At 43.4% G+C, this 15,849-nt stretch overlaps 1 pseudogene; it reads right to left on the reverse strand.

The window, feature by feature from the left end:
- Positions 1–1,866: 1,866 nt before the first annotated feature.
- Positions 1,867–15,849, reverse strand: part of LOC144308925 (polymerase delta-interacting protein 2 pseudogene) — a 29,849-nt pseudogene continuing 15,866 nt past the window's right edge.

A 15,849-nucleotide genomic window follows, 5' to 3' on the forward strand; every position in this document is an offset into this window, starting at 1 on the left:
CCATAAATCCCTTGGGATGTTCTTTGGGTATAATCAGATGGATTTCCTGTGCTTGCCATATTAAAATATGCCTACACATTGAGTATACTCATTCAGCTTTCCCAAGCATTCAAAACTGAACTTCCTTGTGCTCTCATTTTATTAATATTTTGACAAATTCCCTTACCAGGAGATACCGAAGACATTATTTCACTGATTAGTGCAAGGATTTATGCTCTGGCTAGGAGTTCCTGAACTAGATCATTTTATCCATAATTTATCTCAGACTCTGGCTCAAACAGCGAAAGAAACAGCTCAAGCATTAGAAATATAATAGATGAGCATAAATTTATCAGATAGAAGTTTTATTTGCTCACCAGCCAAAGTGGAATCTGGGCAATGGATAACACATCTTATTGTACCCAATAAATACCTTAGGAGAAGAAGAGCAATCAGTTAACTAAAAAGCCATTTGCTTAACTAATATTGACCAAACTAATTCTTGTGAATTGCTCTCCAGGTTGGACTTAGGCAAACTAAGAAATTGGACATACAGTGGATTCCAACATTTCTTATTATTATGATTGTTCTTAGGCTTTTTGCTCTCCTTCACCATCTAACATCCAGGTTCTTAAATGATGCTGCATAGCCATGATCCCAAAGCAACAGTTAATTCATGATCGGCATCAGAAGGAACCTGCAGCCCTCATGGTCAACCTGGCTGAGTGCTAAGTGACTGATTAGGGTAGTTGAAAAATTCTGGGAAAGTTGATGGTATAGGGCTAGCAGAGCTGAGATGGAGAAGACACTGACAAATGTAGCACAGACATAGCCTGTCACACATTGCTTGGAGTTAAATTCCCAGGATCCTCTGGTAATCCATAAACATCTACACTGATTTTCCCTGAGGACCCAGTCTGGCTGCCCAAGAGCAGAACACCCAACTTTTGCTGGTGGCCAGCTTACCCAACAAGAGGAAAACAACGTTCACCATTTCCAAATACGGCTTTGGTTTCCCTTCTTTCCTCTCATCTTTCTAGTAGATAAATCCATAGTAAGGTAAAATCAACCTATTATTAGTGTTTTGTTTCAAGCAAATTAGTGTAATAATAATTAACAATATGCCTTTGGGTTATTCTTTTGTTGCCAGGTGGACTGGGGAGATCTCCAGGCCCTGTGGCCTCCACCCAGGCCATCCCTGAGATGGTACCAAACGCTCTTGGTCTTGTTGCAAGAAAGAATTCAGGAAAGATCAGACATAGTGGCTGTGTAGTACAAATGGGCAAGCTTTTTTTTTTTTTTTTTTTGAGAGCTGGAACTGAGAATAAAATGACCTCTTTAACAATCACTATGGTGGTAGGGAAGCAGGAATCCTAAGACTCGGGAAAATGCAGCACATTTCATCTCTGGCTCTTGGAGATCTGTGAGCAGCTCAGAAAGTAGCTTGGCTCAGTCACCGTCCATACATAACTAAAGCTCCTTGGCTGAGTTTCTGCATTTGCGGTGTGGAGGCCTGACAGGCTCAGGGTTGGCAAGCTATTCCAGGGAACTTGAAGGGCTTGCCTCACTCCTTCCCAGGCCCAGTGAGGCCAACGATGTCAATGGTTAGCCAGTGCTGACAGCCTGAGCCTGCTGCTGGCCTCCTGCTCTGCACTTAGCAGAGGATAAAGAACGAGTCCAGTCTAGCCTCCAACCCACTGGCTGAGAGGCATGATGACCCCAGGAGACATCCAGCCAAGCCCCAGCCTCAGTAGAGAAAGAAACAGATACATACTCTAGTAGATGGGGCAGTTTCCTTGGAAAGGCAGCAAAGGAAAGCAACCAAGGGCCCCAACTACACCAAAAAGGGAGCCTGAGACCCCGGGGGGCAGAAATGGCAAGGGTGGCCAAGTGTGCACTGGTTTATTGACCAAACCTCATATTCCAAACAACTTGTGTGACAAGCCAGGATACCCCAGGCCTGTGGCAGCTGAACATAGAATTCCTGGTGGAAAGCTTTACTGGAACACAGTGTAGCCAGGGCTTACAGGGGAGGCCAGCCTTGGAGGAGTCCTACACAGGTCTTCTGGAGAAAAAGATTACACCCACGCACTGAAAAAGAACCCCACAATCAAATGGCGCAAATGATAAAAAGACCCACTGTGGCCCATGGTGGAGAGAGAGTTCTGCAGCAATTGTGGGATGAGAGCTGTTCTTCAGGGGCTGAGCCTAGGCACTCAGGCCTCAGCTAGCCTACCAGTGAAGGCCTGAAGGTGGTGTTTTCTCATCTTTATTGCTTTCCAGGGAGAAGGGAGGGATCCGAACATCAAAGTGGGAGCCATCAGGCCTCTCAAAGCGGAATGTGCCCCACATGTACCCGCTGGAAGCTTGCAGGGAGACGTGGCTGCTGAACTGGAATGCGGGCTGCTCCTTGGATAACACTGGTTCCCTGCCCACCACCCCTCGGCCTCTCATTGTCTCCAAGGTGCCAGATAAACTGAATATCCTCCAGTGTCGCTCCCGGAGCTGCACCACATCACTATCGAGGTTCTCTAAGCGGATACAGTAGTGCCACCAGTAGACATGGGAATTCTGGGCTTCCCTCATGCCCATGTAGAAGGGGATGACAGTGACACGAATGTTCTCTGTTGTCTCCCGGTGAACATCAGAGAGCTCCAGCCAGGGGTGGTTCTTCTCTTGCCAGGCCCGTAGCGTCTCCTGGGCCACAAAAGGGGGTGCTTTTGTCTGGTTATACAGAAGAAATCTTTCAAACAGCTCATGCTGGATGGGAACCTGATCGGTAGAGGTATAGGGGAGGATGTCTTCGCGGCTGACATAGTCCAGGCCTGGGATGGCGTAAAGGGCCCGGCTGTCATCATGGTTAGCCAAGAAAGTCACAGCTTCTGTCTGAGATCTCTGAGATATATGTGGACAGTCTTGGGCATCAATCAGCACCTGATAGTAAGTGTGAGTTTTGCCTTTCACCTCCTTAGAGCCATGGCCAGCAGGATTCTCTGCTTTCTCTGGAGCTGCAGAAGCCACATCCCGGTCATATAGTCTGGCCTGCCAGGGAAACAGGATGACACCTCGGTAGCCAAAAACACTATGAAGAAAGAGCTGCCCGGTCTCATATTTTCCATTCTGTTTTGGCACCTCAAATACACCAACCGTCTCCAAAACTTTGCCCTCTGGTCGGTTTCGGGACGAGAGGTGCCTCCGCGTCGTCGCTGTCGCCGCTGGCAGGAAGGCCCCAGCTCCACCTGCCACACAGAGTGGCCTCGGCCCACCAGCGGCTGCCCACGGCCAGGGCCCGCCGGGCCACGCAGCCCGCCACGTCCCGGGGAGCGCCCGCTCGGCGGCCGACACGGCCCAAGCCGCGGCCGTGCAAGCTTATTAAAGAGAGAATATACTCTCATGATGTGAGAGCAGGTGAGCTCCAGGGAGAAGCTGGGCTCCCTGGGGTTTTGAGTCTTTATCTTTTATCTACAGTTGTTAACTAGAGGTAGAATATTTATTACTTGAGAATGGGATTTCTTGGGAGCAGGTTTCATGCCTTTTCTCCCTTACGTGGTCAGGGTGTCTGGCTTCCTTTGTCATGCGCCTGTCTGGTTCGATCCAACTTCCTGTTGCTTTGTTTTTGGAGTGCTGCCAGGACACGTCTCTAATTTTGTTGTGCCCAAGATTGCGAATCCGAGAAACCACCAAGGAGCCGACACCGATGCAAACACACGAGGGTTTATTTACAAGATTGAGCTTGGGTCCAAGTATACCCGACACAGCAGAGCAGGGACCTGGACCCCGAGGTGCGTTTCAGCTTAGTTTTAAGGACTGGTCTAGGGGACCTCCCGAAGGGGTGGAGCAATTCCTCAAGTTCTGTTTACATTCTGATATGGGGCCTTCAAGGGCATTGAGCTCTGTTCTCATTCTAATAGGGGCTTCCTGCCCTTGGCTTGGGCTCTGTTTTTATTCTAAGATGGTGCTTTCTAGGACGTTAAGCTGTAAGCTGTTTTCTTCCTGTAACTGAAGTAAGGTAAAGTTCAGCTCTTATTCACAGGGGCCTGGGATGGCTGTACTTGTGATAACGCTGAACTCAAAGTGGAATGGCCTTAATTTTCTCGGCCTCCACAATTTTCCCATAGCAAGCCATGACTTTCTGTTTGCTGGCCTCCAGGCATCCTGTTAAAACCTAACTAACTGGGGCACCTGGGTGGTTCAGTCATTTGAGTGTCCAACTCTTGGTTTCAGCTTAGGTCATGATCTCAAGGTCATAAGATCAGAGCATTAGGCTCTGTGCTCAATGTGTTGTCTACTTGAGATTCTCTCCATCTCCCTCTCCCTTCCCCCACCCTCCCCTGCTCATGCTTACTCCCTCTCTAATACATAAAATCTTTTTTATTTAATTATTTTTTTATTTAATTATTCATAAGAGACACACAGAGAGAGGCAGAGACACAAGCAGAGGGAGAGGCAAGCTCCCCGCAGGGAACCCAGTGTAGGACTCAATCCCCGGACCTGATCCCTGGACATGGGGATCATGCCCTGAGCTGAAGGTAGATGCTGAACTGCTAAGCCACCCAGGCATCCCAATAAAATCTTTTTTTTTTTTTAAGATTTTATGTATTTATTTGAGAGAGAGAAAGAACAAGTGGGGAAAAGGGCAGAGGGGAGGGACAAGCAGACTCTCCACTCAACAGGGAGCCTGACATGGGGCTGAATCCCAGGATCTTGAGATCATGACCTGATCCGAAGTCAGATGCTTAACAGACTGACACCCAGGTGCCCCACCAGAGGCTTTTTTTTTTTAAAGATTTTATTTATTTATTTATTCATGAGAGACTGAGAGACACAGAGAGAGAGAGAGAGAGGCAGAGACACAGGCAGAGGGAGAAGCAGGCTCCATGCAGGGAGCCCGACGTGGGACTCGATTCCGGGTCTCTAGGATCACACCCTGTGCTAAAGGCAGTGCTAAACCGCTGAGCCACCCGGGCTGCTGCCCCCCACCAGAGGCTTTTCATTCTTTTTTTAAAAAGATTTATTTATTTATTCATGATAGACACAGAGAGAGAGAGAGAGAGACAGAGACAGAGAGACAGAGAGGGGCAGAGACACAGGCAGAGGGGAAAAACAGGCTCCATGCCAGGAGCCCAACACGGGACTCGATCCGAGGACTCCAGGATCGCACCCTGGGCCAAAGGCAGGCACCAAACCGCTGAGCCACCCAGGGATCCCCCCCATCAGAGGCTTTTAAAACAAAACACCACTGTCTTTCCCTATCCAAATCATACCCCTCCCACACCATGCCCTGGCCACCTGTTTCCCTTCCCTTCATAGAGGCAACCAATGTTACTAGTATCTTGTATTTCCTTTTTGAGGTATTCTAGATGTGTACAAATATAAACACACCTTTACATAAAGTTTGCATAATACTTTGAAACTTGCTTATGTCACTTAACAATATACCTTGGAAATTTTTTTTCAGTGTCAGTCAATAAATAAATAAATAAATAAATAAATAAATAAATAAACTATTTTTTAAAAATCTAAGTACCTGTTTACTCTAACACTTTGACACATGTTAACCTAACTTCTATGGGCCCCAGTTTCCTTATTAAAAAAATGGGAATGTACAATACACACCTAGAGAAAATTAAGTGAGGTCACAAAAGTGCCAGTGCCCAAGAGTGCATCCTGTACATATGCAGAAAAGCTGCCTTCCCAGGTGAAGCTGATGATGAAGGTGTTCTAACCAGGCACTCAAGAAATGTTACAGGTAGGGATGCCTGGATGGCTCAGTGGGTTAAGCATCTACAGTTGGCTTGGGTCATGATCCCGGGGGTCCTGGGAGGGAGTCCTGCATTGGGCTCCCTGATCAAAGGGATCCTGCTTCTTCCTCACCCCCCTCCGTCCCCCCTGCTTTCTTTTGCTCTGCTCTCTCTCTCTCAAATAAATAAATTAATACAATGCTTTAAAAAATAGGGCCATGGGGATCCCCGGGTGGCTCAGCAGTTTAGTGCTGCCTTCAGCCCATGGCATGATCCTGGAGACCTGGGATCGAGTCCCATGTTGGGCTCCCTGCATGGAGCCTGCTTCTCCCTCTGCCTGTGTCTCTGCCTCTCTCTATATATCTGTGTGTCTCTCATGAATAAATAAATAAAATCTTTTTTAAAAAAAATATGGCCATGGTAGAACTTAATATGAATAAACTGTGGGAAGGCAAAGGAGGATGAGGGTACTTAATGCAAGAAGGCATGAAGGTGTGCAGCAACAGAGTCAGACTGAGCTGGTCATCAGAACCCTACATCTTAGCTCCTCTGGTGCCCAACAGAGTTCCTCAACATGATGTGTTACAGGTCAATACCCCAGATTGAAACTTTGAGTGATATAAACTCTTCGGGCCTCAGTTTTCTCACCTGTAAAATAAGAATTACAATATCTACTTCAGAGAGTTGTGTGCTTTAATTGTGATATTTGGTGAAAAGCACTTAGCAAAAATAAAGCAGGAAATTTGTAGTAGCCACTATCGTTCGGATTTCAGGTCTCTATCATTGACATTGCCTTTTTGTTTTCTGACATTGCCTTTTTTAAGATTTTTTTTTACTTGGGGGGGTGGGTGACAAGCAGAGGGAGAGAGCGCGCCAGAGAGAATCTCAAGCAGAGCCCACTGAGTGCAGAGCCCAATGTGGGGCTCAATCCCACGACCCTGAGATCATCACCTGAGCCAAAACCAGGAGTCAGACACTTAACTGACTGAGCCACCTACACACCCCTAACATTGCCTTTCTGTTCTTCATTCTCTCACATCCCCTCTTGCAACCATGTTGCAAAACACCCACTTTGCTCCCCCTTTCATAAACATTCCTTGCTCTTCTTGGCTTCTACTTTTGTTAACTCTGAATGTACCCTGACTCCCTCCCCACCCTATTTCCACCCCCAAACACACACAGAATTCATCTGTCATTGTCTTTCTTAGCTTTCAAGGTCTAGATTAAATCAGGAAAGTATTTCCAGATTCATTCAATGCATGTTTTTGCCTTTATTATAGCACTCTCAGTGGACAGCACTGTGTCATAATGGCTTTTGTAGGGAAAAGCCTCTAATTGGCTTATGGGGCAAGCATACTACTTTATTAGCTTTTGAGTTCCCTAGGCCAACCAAAAGGCACAGACTAGTCTAAATAGATCCCCAAAGTCAGAAATTCTTGATTTGGTTTCTCTAGGATAAAGGCCAAGTAGCTCTCCCTGCTGTTACAGAGCCCACTTGACTTCTGTCTTGCATGGATAGGCCACAATAGAAATTGATGGAGGAATGAGAACCAGTCATCTGACAATCTGTGTTCATTATGAGTCCTTCACATTTTGAACAATAAACATTTTTGGTGACTGAAACCCCTAACAATAGTAAGTCATAATTCCTGGATTATATGTGTTCTGATGTGCATGTCCACACATGTCCATGTGTGTAACTTTAAATGCCACGAATCTTACATTGGGTGGCTTTCTGCCCGTTTTTCAAGTTTTCAAAACCAGCACTAACCAGAGCATACTCAGCTTTACTTTAGGCTGATGTGAGAGAGCTTTCAGGGATCCCTGGGTGGCGCAGCGGTTTGGCGCCTGCCTTTGGCCCAGGGCGCGATCCTGGAGACCCGGGATCAAATCCCACATCGGGCTCCCGGTGCATGGAGCCTGCTTCTCCCTCTGCCTGTGTCTCTGCCTCTCTCTCTCTCTCTGTGACTATCATAAATAAATAAAAATTTAAAAAAAAAAAAAGAGCTTTCATTGTGTGGGAATGTATGGAGATTTTTTTTTAAAGATTTTTTTTATGTGCGCGCCTGTGCGCGCGCACGCGCGCGTGCACAAGAGAAAGAGAGAGAGTGTGTGTGAGCGCACAAGCAGGGGGAACAGCAGAGGGAGAGGGAGAAGCAGACTCCCCGCTGAGCAGGGAGCCCAACATGGGACTCGATCCCAGGACCCCGGGATCCTGACCTGAGCTGAAGGCAGATGCTTTTCTGACCAAGGCACCCAGGTGCCCCTGGAGATCATTTTTTAAATAAAAGCCAAGTGTTCCCTTTGGATGAATTCCTTAATCTAGCAGTGAAATATTGCATGTATCAGTTTTGATTTATTGTTTCTTTAAACATCGCACCTACCTTCGCATGTTTATTAGTTTCATTAAAGATATTCTGCTTATTTGCTTCATGCCCGCCTCCTTAAAGGTGAAGAAGTGCTCAGTTGGGGCCTCTGGTGCCCCTGTAGAGTCCCTTTCCTCTGCTGAGCCTGATCAGGTGCTGCCCTTCCACTGGCTGTATCAAAAAACAAGCCAATAATCCCCTTCCAGCTTTTGTGGTGGAGTTTATGAAAATGTATATTAAATCTAGTAACTTTGGTTATGGTGTCCAGGCAGCAGTGGTGGTGAATGGCTTATCTTGCTGACAAATGTGCTTCATGAAGATCAACCCTTACCTTGAGCACTGGAAAAGATAAACAGGATAATCCAAAAGACTCCTGTGCAGTCACAGGAACCTGGAGCCATCTGGTTAGGACAAAAATAAATCACCGATGAAGGCTGCATGAACCTCCAGGGACTTGGGCAACCAAACTGACATTACTGGAATTGAAGAACACGGGAGACTGGCAAGAAATGACTCTAATTAACACACATGGAGCAAAGGACTTTTAGAATAAAATGCCTTGTATTGTCTGGGGCTAAAGCCCAGACAGTAACTTGAAAGCCTCCCAGCTTGATAAAGGCAAATCAAAGCATGGTACTGATTGGAGCATAAGCACTTTTCTGGTACAATAACACAACACAACAAAACAAAACAGAAAATAGAAATGTCATTTAATTGGTATTTAGCAAACCAGAGGGCTCAGCCAAGCAGAATTATTCAGCTGCCTTGTGTTAAGATGCTCCTCTCTCAGAATTCTGTGTGGAGTCACATTTTTACATATGCTTAGGGTTCTAGATTTAGCAAATCACAATTATGCAATATTTGGGACATGGTTATACTAAAAATTGTTTGTTGTTTATCTGAAATTTAAATTTCACAGAGCATCCTATATTTTATCTGGCAATCCTACTGTGAAAATAAACGAAAACCACCCAAATGAGAACAAAACAAGGCGATTTATTCAGAGCCCGCTGTAGCAAGGAGAGTCTGCCATCATGGGTTATGTTTGGCAGACATTCAAAGACAGGCAGAGGAGTGGGAAAGTTTTCTAGTGAAAAAAGGAAAGACTTCAGGTAGGCCCTGTGGAAATAAGTGAAGGCAAACCAAATGAGAAAAGCAAAGGCCATTGATTCTGAGCTTCTGATAGCAAGGGTGTCAGATACTGTCACTTGCCTTTTGGCATAGACTCAAAGGCAGACAGAGAGGATAAAGCTTTATAGGAAAAAAAAAAAAAAAAAAAGGAGGGAAGGCTTCAGGTGTGCCCTGACTGGAGGCCACTGGCATGGGGTAGCTGTAGGCAGGCTACCTAGAAGCAGGGCATGCTGGGTGATTAGTTAGGGGTGCATATTTAGTTTTCTTCTGTTGGTCCTAATTTGGAAGCAGGGACAAAAATGAAGGAAGCTTGTCAGTTTTTTTTTTTAAGATTTTATTTATTTAAGGACACCTGGGTGGCTCAGCGGTTGAGCGTCTGCCTTTGGCTCAGGGCGTGATCCTGGGTCCAGGGATCAAGTCCTATATCAGGCTCCCAGCAAGGAGCCTGCTTCTCTCTCTGCCTATGTCTCTGTCTCTGTCTCTCTCTTAAAAAAAAGCTTTTATTTATTTATTCATGAGAAACACACAGAGAGAGGCAGAGACATGGGCAGAGGAGAAGCAGGCTCCTTGCAGGGAGCCTGATGCAGGACTCAATCCCAGGACCCCAGGATTATGACCTGAACCAAAGGCAGATGCTCAACCACTGAGCCCCCCAGGTGCCCCTAAACTTGTCAGTTATTAATCAAGTCCTGGACATTTGGGGGTGGTTGTTACAGAAGTTACTGCTTCATTTCCTGGATTATCACTAGAGATAGAAATCTGACTTCCTGAAAGTATGATTTATAGCAGGCTGGCTTCCTGGCTTGTTTATTGTTGGTAAGGGTTTGATTTCCTGGGCAGGGTGCTGCAGGTTGTAGGGCAAAGTTCTGTTTTTATACATGGTCTGGTCATTGTCTATTTGCATATGCAGTCTTTTGGGTCTGATTGGAGGCTGTGGGCAGTAAAAGCTGGAAGGAGGCTGTGGGGCACCTGGGTGGCACAGTAGGTTAAGCGTCTGACTCTTGGTTTCAGCTCAGGTCGTGATCTCATGGTCCTAGGATTGAGTCCTACATCAGGCTCCATGCTCAGTGCAGAGTCTGCTTAGGACTCTTTCTCTCTGCCCCTCCTCCATACGCTTTCTCTCAAATAAATTTTTTAAAAAGCTGGAGGTGGGCTAATAAAAAGCAGGGCATTTTATGTGATTGGTTTGGGAAGCAGATTAGGCTTTCTCTGGTGAGTAGTGAGTTGAAAGCTGGAGGGATCCCTGGGTGGCGCAGCGGTTTAGCGCCTGTCTTTGGCCCAGGGCGCGATCCTGGAGACCCGGGATCGAATCCCACGTCAGGCTCCTGGTGCATGGAACCTGCTTCTCCCTCTGCCTGTGTCTCTGCCTCTCTCTCTCTCTGTGTGACTATCATAAATAAATAAAAATTAAAAAAAAAGAAAGCTGGAGCCAGGGGATCCCTGGGTGGCTCAGCGGTTTAGCAACTGCCTTTGGCCCAGGGCATGATCCTGAAGTCCTGGGATTGAGTCCCACATCGGGCTCCCTGCATGGAGCCTGCTTATCCTTCTGCCTGTATCTCTGCCTCCCCCCCTCTCTCCCTCTCTCTGTCTCTCTCATGAATAAATAAATAAAATCTTTTTTTAAAAAAAGAAAGCTAGAGCCAAAAATAGGGGAGGTGGAGAGCCAAAAATAGGGGAGGTGGCAGTTGTTGATGAATTCCTGATGGTTTAAGGCCAGCTGCAGCAGAGGTTGTGATTTGACCTGCCCAGCAGGTTGCAACAGAGATGGATGGGTAATTTGGCAAAGGGCCTGAATAGACATTTCTCTAAAGAAGATATACAAATGACCAACAAGCACAGGAAGAGATGCCCAACATCCTTAGTAATCAGGGAAAATGCATACCAAAACCACAATGAGCTACCACTTCACACCCACTAGGATGGCAATAATTTAAAAGACAGATAATAACAAGCAGTAGACAAAGATGTAGAAAAATGGGAAATGGGAACCCTCATAAATTGATGGTGGGACTGTAAAATGGTGCAGGTGAAGTAGAAAACAACTTAGCAGTTGCTGAAAAAGTTAAACACAGAACTGCCATATGACCCAGCATCCAGCTCTTTGGTATACACCCAAGAGATATGAAAACATATGTCCACACAAAAGATTTGTACAGGAATGTTCACAGCATAATTATTCAGCCACCAAACATGGAAATAACCTAAATATCCATCAGATGATGAATGGAGAAACAAAATGTAGCATATCAATACAATGGAATATTATTCAGCCATTATAAAGTACTAATACATGGTACAACATGGTTGAACCTTGAAAGCATTATGCAAAGTGAAGGAAGCCAGACATAGAAGGCTACATATTGTACAATCCCATTTAAATGAAATGGTCAACATAAGCAAACCCATAGAGACAGAAAATATGTTGGTGGTTGCCAGGGTCTGGGAGAAGGAGAGAATGGGAAATGACTGCTAATGGGTATAGGGTTTCTTTGGGAGACGATAAAAATGTTCTAGAATTAGTTAGTACTGATGGTTGCACAAGTTTGTGAATATACTAAAAAATGCCACGTTGTATATTTTTTAAAATGCTAGGACTCTCTCTAGAGGCACATTTTGTAGTTACCTCTTGTGATGAGAGAGGCCCATCTCACTTTTGTAGCTTTCCTGAATGTACATCCTTTGGGACACCTGTACAGAACAAACCCACTTTTGGTCTCTTGTCATTGCCCCCATGTTCTTCTTCAGGCAAAACTTCAATGCCCTCTATCTTGGTATATGAGTCAACTGGTTATGACTGCCAAATGCTGATAAAGGCCCAAAGAGAGTACTTGAGAAGGCACCACAGGCCACTTTATATAGTAAACTATTTCAAGTGATACCATAAGAACTACAGAACACACTAAATTTAGGAGTTTATGTTTTCTTCTTTCTTTCCCTTCTGCTTTTATTCTCTCTATGAGCTGAGAAAATATAAATTGTCAGAGCCTCTTGGTAGTTTTAATCACATGAGATAGACCTGGAAGGCCCTAAATTGTGGCTGTAGTGCTCTTTTGTTCTGCTTCACCATCTACAAATATTTAGCCCATGTTTGATTTCTCTCAAGCAGGGCCTTCCAAAAGTGTCTGACCCACAAGTCTCCAATAAGTTGGTTGACTTTAAGATAGTAAGAGCTTCATGTTTTACCTTTATCACTGCCACTAACATTTTACCCAAGGTCTACTGATAGTATATGTTCTAAACCAGCCATCTCAACCCAATACACATCCAAATAATCTGGGAAAAAGTTATGGTTTTGGGGGGTTGGGGTTTTTTTCATTTTTTAAATCTAAATTCAATTAGCCAACATTATATACATTGATAGTACATCATTAGTTTCAGATGTGGAGTTCAGTAATTCATCAGTGGTGTATAACACCCAGTGCTATTCACATCACATGCCCTCCTTAATACCCATCACCCAATTACCACATACCCTCACCCACCTCCCCTCCAATAACCCTGTTTATTTCCTTTTTTTTTTTTCTTTTTTTTTTTTTTTTGATAGTCATACAGAGAGAGAGAGAGAGAGAGGCAGAGACACAACAGGCAGAGGGAGAAGCAGGCTCCATGCACCGGGAGCCTGATGTGGGATTCGATCCCGGGTCTCCAGGATCGCGCCCTGGGCCAAAGGCAGGCGCCAAACCGCTGCGCCACCCAGGGATCCCCTGTTTATTTCCTATAGTTAAGTGTCTCTCATAGTTTTTCTCCCTCTCTGATGACTTCCTATTCAATTTTCCCTCCCTTCCCTTATGATCCTCTGCACTGTTTCTTATATTCCACATATGAGTGAAACCATATGATAAGTGTCTTTATCTGATTGACTTATTTCACTCAGCATAATACCCTCCAGTTCCATCAACATTGATGTAAATGGTAAGTATTCATCCTTTCTGATGGCTGAGTAATATTCCATTGTGTACATAGACCACATCTTCTTTATCCATTCATCTGTCGAAGGGCATCGTGGCTCCTTCCACAATTTGGCTATTGTGGACATTGCTGCTATAAACATTGGGGTGCAGATGCCCTTTTGGATCAATACATTTGTATCTTTGGGGTAAATACCCAGTAGTGCAATTACTAGGTCAAAGGGTAGTTCTATTTTTAACTTCTTGAGGAACCTCCATACTATTTTCCAGAGTGGCTTTACTAGCTTGCATTCCCATCAACATTTCCTGACTTGTTAATTTTAGCCATTGGGACTGGTGTGAGGTGTTATCTCATTGTGGCATTGATTTGTATTTTCCTGATGCCAAGTGACGTGGAGCATTTTTTCATGTGTCTGTTTGCTCTTTGAATGTCTTTTTTAGAGAACTGTCTGTTCACATCTTCTGCCCATTTCTTAACTGGATTATTTGTGTTTTGGGTGTTTAGATTGATAAGTTCTTTATAAATCTTACAAACTTGCCCTTTATCTGATATATCATTTGCAAATATCTTCTCCCATTCCATAGGTTGCCTCTTAGTTTTGTTGATTCTTTGCTGTGCAGAAGCTTTTTATCTTGGCGAGGTCCCAATGGTTCATTTTTGCTTTTGTTTCCCTTGCCTTTGGAAACGCGTCTACCAAGAAGCTGCTGTGGCCAAGGTCACAGAGGTGGCTGCCTGTGTTCTCCTCTAGGATTTTGGTGGATTCCTAGCTCACATTTAGGTCTTTCATCCATTTTGAGTTTATGTTTGTGTATGGTGTAAGAAAATGGTCCAGTTTCGTTTTTCTACATGTGGCTGTCCAATTTTCCCAACACCATTGAGTAAAGAGACTATTCTTTTTCCATCGGATATTCTTTTCTGCTTTGTCAAAGATTAGTTGCCATAGAGTTGAGGGTCCATTTCTGGGAAATGAGTTTTGAATATTGATACCTGAACCCCAGACCCAGCTTGATTGGTATAAGATGGGCCTGAAAAATGGTATTTTAAAAAGTTCACCTAGACAATTCTAAAGGGCAGACAAGGTTGATGAAAACTGCACTAAAAAATAATTGATTATTTTTAAAATTTAGATTTACTAATTATATTTTTATCAAGCAATTTAAAGTTCTAAAAGTCTAGTGATACGTTCTAAGGCTTTTAAAAATGCAATGTTTTCCTCCACCCTTACCCATCCATGATTCTCATTCCCTAGAGGCAACCACATTCAATGCTTTTAATTATTCCCTAAATTATTAACCTCTATTTATCATTGATATTATTATACTGATATTTATTATCTATTTTCAATTTTATTTGTTGTAAGTTGACTTCCTGCTACAGAAGATAAATATCTATCTCTCTTCTTCCAGCATTTTGCACACATGGTTCCCCTTCCTCCCATCTTCCCAGCAGATTTATATCATGGTTTGGGTTAAAGCAATATTCAGTGTTAACATATTTATGACCATGTAAATATAATAAAATGGCAGACGTAAACCCTAACATATCAACAATTACCTTAAGTATAGTTTAAATATTGCAATTAAAAGAGGTATTAGCAGAATAGATTAAAAATTAATCAAATCATATACTGTATAAATAATAGTGAAAGGGAATATAAGGGAAGGGAGAAGAAATGTGTGGGAAATATCAGAAAGGGAGACAGAACATAAAGACTCCTAACTCTGGGAAACGAACTAGGGGTGGTGGAAGGGGAGGTGGGGGGTGGGGGTGAATGAGTGATGGGCACTGAGGGGGGCACTTGACGGGATGAGCACTGGGTGTTATTCTGTATGTTGGTAAATTGAACACCAATAAAAAATAAATTTATTAAAAACAAAAAACAAAAAACAAAACAAAACTATGTGCCAAGCACACCTCTTTGGGGCTCAGGCTCTAGAAGAACATATGACAGAAAATGGCTCTGCTTTCATGGAACTTACAGTCTGTTGAGATAAAAATCAACCATAAACTCAACAAAAGAGCAAGTCATTCCAGGCAATATCGCTAAAAGCTCTATAGTAAATAAAATGAAGCACCATGAAAGAAAAAAATATATATTGTCTATAAGAAACCCACTTCAAATACAACCACATAGGTAGGTGAAAAGTAAAAGAAATGTAAAAATTAATATAATGTAAACATTAACTTTAAAAAAGCAGGAGTGACTGTATAATATTAAAGTAGACTTCAAAGCAAAAAAAAATTACTAGAAACAAAAAGTATTACATAATGATAAAAGGACCAGTTCATCAAGAAGAGATATTAAGGCAGAAAAAGCATCTGCAAAATCCAGTGCCCATTCATGATTTAAAAGAAAAAAACTCAGCAAACTAAGAATAGAGAGAAATTTCCTTGACTTGATAAAGAGTATTTACAAAAAACTTTCATTTAATATTGTATTTAATGGGGAAAGACTGAATGCTTCTCCCCTAAGATGAGGAACAAAGCAAGGATGTACATATCCTATCACCATTGTTCAATATTCTACTGAAAGTTCTACCAGTGGAACAAGACAAAAAGGCAAAGGAAAAAAATAGAATAAATTTAAAAATACAGATTTTTTTAAAAGAAGAAAGAAAACCATTCCTATTTATAGCTGTTTATATAAAAAATCTCAAGGCATCTACTAAAAAAAAAAAAAAGCCACCCTCCTAAAACTCCTCCTAGAACTAATAAGTGAGTTT

Source organism: Canis aureus, chromosome X, assembly GCF_053574225.1.
Source record: "Canis aureus isolate CA01 chromosome X, VMU_Caureus_v.1.0, whole genome shotgun sequence".
NCBI lineage: Eukaryota > Metazoa > Chordata > Mammalia > Carnivora > Canidae > Canis > Canis aureus.